General features: G+C 44.7%; 1 non-coding gene across 1 annotated transcript; it reads left to right on the top strand.

Annotated features, from left to right (window-relative positions):
• Nucleotides 1–4,358: 4,358 nt before the first annotated feature.
• LOC121453743 lies at nt 4,359–4,489 on the top strand. Its single transcript, XR_005975060.1, has one exon. It is a non-coding gene; the product is annotated as a small nucleolar RNA SNORA3/SNORA45 family (small nucleolar RNA).
• The last annotated feature ends 820 nt before the right edge of the window (nt 4,490–5,309 follow it).

Below are 5,309 nucleotides of genomic sequence, written 5' to 3'. Positions count from 1 at the left end.
TACTCAGGAGGCAGAGGCAGACAGATCTCTATGAGTTAGAGGTTTACAAGAACTAGTTCTAGGACAGGCTCCAAAGTTACGGAGAAACCCTGTCTCAAAAAAACAGAAAAAAAAACTACACAGAGAAACCCTGTCTCGAAAAAATAGAAGAAGAGGAGGAGGAGGAGGAGGAGGAGGAGGAGGAGGAGGAGGAGGAGGAGGAGAAAGGTCCATTTTTTAAAAAGTGGAAAAGCAGAGACTATCTAAGAAGATAAATCCACCATGATTTATGAAAGTGAAATAGAAACCTGTATTGGGCCAGGATTTTTCAAGAAAGGCTTATCATACATTGTAAGAAATTCTGGGAAGGAACCCAGTGCAAAATCCAAATTTGTATGGTGGTGGCGCACGCCTTTAATCCCAGCACTTGGGAGACAGAGGCAGGCAGATCTCTGTGCGTTCGAGGCCAGCCTGGTCTACAAAAGCTAGTTCCAGGACAAACTTCAAAGCTACAGAGAAACCCTGTCTCGAAAAACCAAAAAAAAAAAAAATCCAAATTTGTGCTTTACATATAACTTCTACTTTGAAAGTAATTTCATACAGCATTTTACACCATTTTGTACATGATATACACTTTCATGGGGTAGAATGACCTGTGGGAACATGTCAATATGGAACGGTGGCATGTTCAGTACTATTGCTATCACTAGTGTTGCTAGTGGGAGCTCAAGTTTTTGTTTGTTTGCTTGGTAATAGAAGATGGCAATAACTGGGAATCTGTAAGCCAGAAGTCATGGCTTCACCTGTAATTCCGAGACTCTGGGAGCTGACTTTTGAGGTTTGCTTCAAATTTCAGGCTAGCTAGAGCTACAAAGCAAGATGCTCTCTCAGAACAAACAAACAAACAAAATGCACACATATAAATGATTCTTAACTGGGACATGAACACAAGGTGTCCCCATCCCTGGTGGGTAGCTATCTAATAAAGCAGTTATCTAGAATGGCTGAACGTGTTTGCTCATTGGCAGGAGCAACTTGGCCTTGAAATCTTGGAACGAAATAAGTGTGATCCCAGGGAGCCAGGTCTGGGGACTTGGTAGTTGGGTACTGATCTATTCTCGATTCTTCATTCCACAGTTGTACTTAGCATTTGGATACAAAAGCTTGGCTTTATTTTTTTCTGGGTTGTTTTGGGAAAGCATTTAGTATCTTTTACAGGCATGGCTATGAAATGAACTTTCAAAGGCCAATGGAGCCAGGAATGGTAGCACACTCTGCCAGTATGAGGTCTACCTGAGCACAGGCCAACTTGAACCAAAAGCCACACCCTATTTAAAAAAAAGAAAAACAAACCAAAACAAAATGATAGAATCAAAACATCAAAAGGGCAAATGAAACTGAAAAGGCCTGTGAATGGCATATGTTGTTTTAAAGGTCAGTCTATCCCTGCTGCCTTTGAATCTTCATTATTCTTTTCACTCAGTGATTTTGCTTCCTGAGAAAATTAGACCTCCTACATGGCTCATTGCCAGACCATCTGGGCCTAAGAAGCAAGGCTTGTATAGTAACTCTTGGACGCTGGTCCAAGCCATGAAGACCCGGTAGTTTCCTCTCTGCCCTTATCACCAGTGTGTCATCTGGTGTGGATGTGAATGCTTTTCTCAGGCTTGAGTGAGGAGAAATTCACTTCTCTGCCCACACTATCCTTTCCCCAGCTCACTAACAGAAGACTGGACTGTACTCATGAAATGAAGCCCTGCTCTAGGCCCCTGTCTCACAATGAAAACCCATTTCCATTTAACTCCAAACTAAATGTCATAAGAACACATTATGGACATCTCTTTTCTGCTGCTGAACCCTTGGGGCTATCATTTGGGATACAGCAATCTGACCTGGAGGCCTGACTTCCTCTGTGTGTTTTTTCTTAGTAAGTCCAGTGAGCTGTGGAGATACAGCTGAAGCGTAGCCATAGGCAAGTGGGGCTAGAGGAGATCTGGCCTGGAGCAGGAGGAGATCTGGCCTGGAGCAGAAGCTGCTAGAGATCTCAGTCCTTTTGTGGAGTGAGCTGGTGGGTGGGTGCGGTGGTAAAATGACTCACAGGAGCAGTGGTGACCTCACAGCTCCTTAGCTTGACCTTGGAACTTACTAGCGTACTAGGTTGACAGTAGTCTAACCGGAGCTAAGTCTTCAGTAGATGGTTTGGGGTTAGGTGAGATGAGCCCATTCATCACAACAAGACATACTGCCCCTCAAACATCTGGGCACCCCAATGTTCCTGCTATTATGTGGACTTCTCACCAGCCCACTCCCTTTCACTTTTCTTTGTTCTAAATTTTTTTTTTCTGAAAACTAGCCTCCCAGAGGGACCAGCAGGAGCTGCCCTGGACATTCACCTCCACATTTTCAGAAGGTGGTGGAGACAGGAGCTGTGGCCACCCCAGTTCTGCCCTGGTGGAGCCAGGCAGACTTAGTAGGCTAAGGGGACAGCTGGCCAGTGTCCGGCAAGAACAATAAGGAAGAGGGTTGGCAGAGGTGGCTCAAGCAGGTCATGCATGCTCTGGCCAGCCGGACTCCTTGGGTATTGCTCAACTCTTTCCTTTCTTCTAGTCCAAGCGACAAAAAGGTTGGGCTTTTTCTTTCTTTTCTTTTTTTCTTTCTTTTCTTTCTTTCTTTCTTTTTTTTTTTTTTTTTTGGTTGAGGTTTTTATCACAGAGTTCTCCTTCAGTGAGTGCCTCCCCACAGTGGGTCCCTGCCCACAGGTCCCCTCTCTAGCTGTGGAGCTTCAGGGGAGAGCTGGAATGCTTACCCCATCTAGTTTTCCAATTTTCACCTTTCCAAGGACTGCCTGACCTTGTTGGCCAGTTTGATACCCATGCTGTGGGGGATGGGGTAGGGGGAATAAAGACAATGGGGCCAGAAAGGGGCTCCCAAGCCAGGCCAAAGCAAGAAGTCTTCCTTGTGGAGCCTTGTGGAAGGGCTTGGGTGTTCGCCAGGTGAAAGGTTCAGGGCCTAAAAGGATTGCATCTGCAGGCAGAAGGTGTTTGCAGCTCTCTGAGTGATCATTTGGAGGAGGGGGAGATATTATGCCAATTAAGTCAAGACAATGGAGTCTTGTTCCCCTTGCATGAACCCTGATAAAATTGCCTGTCCAGGGGAAGGAAAGTATTTCATTATTGCACCTTTAAAAAAAGATAATCCTTTCTGCATTTCCTTTCGGGGTGGGGGTGTCTTTTGTTCTCGTGTCTATGATCCACACATGTCCTCAGTGTTAGTTTCGGTGGAAGAACATGGTAAAGGCTTTGTTTTGTTTTGAAGTGTAGGATTAAATGACGAAGCTGTTAGAAAAGAAGGACCCCTCTCAAGTATTCTGGAATTAACAAACAAGGGCATTACTGGGGTGATCTCCTGGAAATGGCAGGCTGAGGCCACTGTCTCTGAAATCTCACCTGCTTCCCTGGGTGGTAGAGGGGTGGTGGATGGGTGGGTGGGGGTCCCACTGGAACAGGCCTATAGACACAACTTGGGTAAATATTTATTAAAAAATAATACTTTTTACTTTTCTTTCAATCTTATATTTTATTTTTTATTTATGTTTATTTATTTTTGGTTTTTGGAGACAAGGTTTTTCTGTGTAGCCCTGACTGTTCTAGAGCTTTCTCTGTAGCCCAGGCTGGCCTCTAATTCAAAGAAATATACCTTCCTTTGCCTCCCGAATGCTGGGATTAAAGACATGTACCACCACCACCCAGCTCAATTTTATTTTATTTTTTTTTTGAGATTTGAAATTTTTTATTTTATTTTGAGTGTTTTGTGTGCACGTTTGTCTGTGTACCATATAGGTTGTACAGTGCCTGGGGAGGATGGTGGATCCCTGGGAACTGGTGTTGGGGTGGTTATGCATAGTCGTAAATGCTGGGAATAGAACCCAGGACCTCTGCAGGAGTAACAAGCTGTCTTAGCCACTGCGCGTCTCTCCAGTCATGGAACTAGCCTTCTCACAGTGGAAGTTGTTTGAACTGATGAGACACAGAATTCGACAAGTCTCCAGAGTCATCACACTCAGCCCTCAGTATTTTAGTTAGTGTCCCTGCTTCCTACAGACTTGTTGTCTGCCTGCCTGCCTGCCTGCCTGCCTGTCTGTTACCATGGAACTGACACAGCATTCAAGGACACTTTGCTACATCATTTATCCGTTCACCACACAGCATCAAAAAGAAAGTGCACTGGACTGTCTTTTTTTTTTTTCCTGAGACAGAATTTCTCTATAGCTTTGGAGCCTGTCCTGGAACTAGCCTGCTTCTGCCTCCCGAGTGCTGGGATTAAAGGTGTGAGTCACCACCACCCAGCTGGACTGTCTTTAAAGTAATACATACATCTCTGCTGAGACTAAAGTCCCATCCTGACACGGTGCTTGTCCTGGGCTGCTAGAGTTTTCGAAGAGAAGCTGTTGGTCCTGATTCACTGTCAGGGACCTTCAGTGTCCCTCTTAGCATCCAGATCACAAACATAAAAAAATAAAAATAAAAAATAAAAATCAAAGAGACACAGTAGTGTCCGTGAAATGACGACTCAGAGGCACTTCTGAGAAGCCGAGTTCAGTCCCTGGAACACAAGGTGCAGGACTGAGCTGTCTCCTGAGAGTTGTCCTCTGATTTCTATGCCTGAATCATGGCATGGCATAGACTCCTCTGCATGCATGCAAACACCAAATTAAATACACGTGGATGCTGATTGACATGAGACCTAAAAGATCTCCTTCAAGTCAAATAAACAAGGTAGAAATAAACATCTTTTCATGAATTCAGCGCAGCTTAGCTCTGTGTTTCTCCACTGTTGAATTCTTGAGAAACCCTGCTGGAAGAAGAAGACATTTCACTAAAGCAGGGGGATGATTTCGGGAGGCTCGGTGGTTAGAAAATGGGTTTCCACGTTGGGTTGTGCTGGTGCATTCCTGTAATCCTCACACTTGGGAGGTTGGGGCGGGAGGATCAATCAAGGCCATCTTTGTCTATCTAATGACTGTGAAGTTAGCCTGGGCTACAGGATACTCTATTTAAAACAAATTAACAAACTACAACAGAGCTGGGGCTGGTGGAATGGCTCTGTGAATTAAGGTGGCTGTTTCCAAGTCTAACAATCTGAAATCAAACCCCAGGAAGGAGAGAATTAACTTGTGCACGCACATGTGTGCACACTCACTCACTCACTCACACTCACACACTAATTAAATGTTAGCTTATAAATGTGATTAATAAAATAAGAAGAAAGAAGCTGGGCAATGGTGGGGCATGCCTTTAATCCCAGCACTTGGGAGACAGCGGCAGGCCAGA

The sequence above is a fragment of the Microtus oregoni genome, unplaced genomic scaffold, assembly GCF_018167655.1.
Source record: "Microtus oregoni isolate MIOR12 unplaced genomic scaffold, Mior012 000011F_ref0000422, whole genome shotgun sequence".
In the NCBI taxonomy this organism is placed as follows: Eukaryota; Metazoa; Chordata; class Mammalia; order Rodentia; family Cricetidae; genus Microtus; species Microtus oregoni.
Note: the sequence above shows the minus strand (reverse complement) of the source record. Positions and strands in the feature narration are given on the sequence as shown.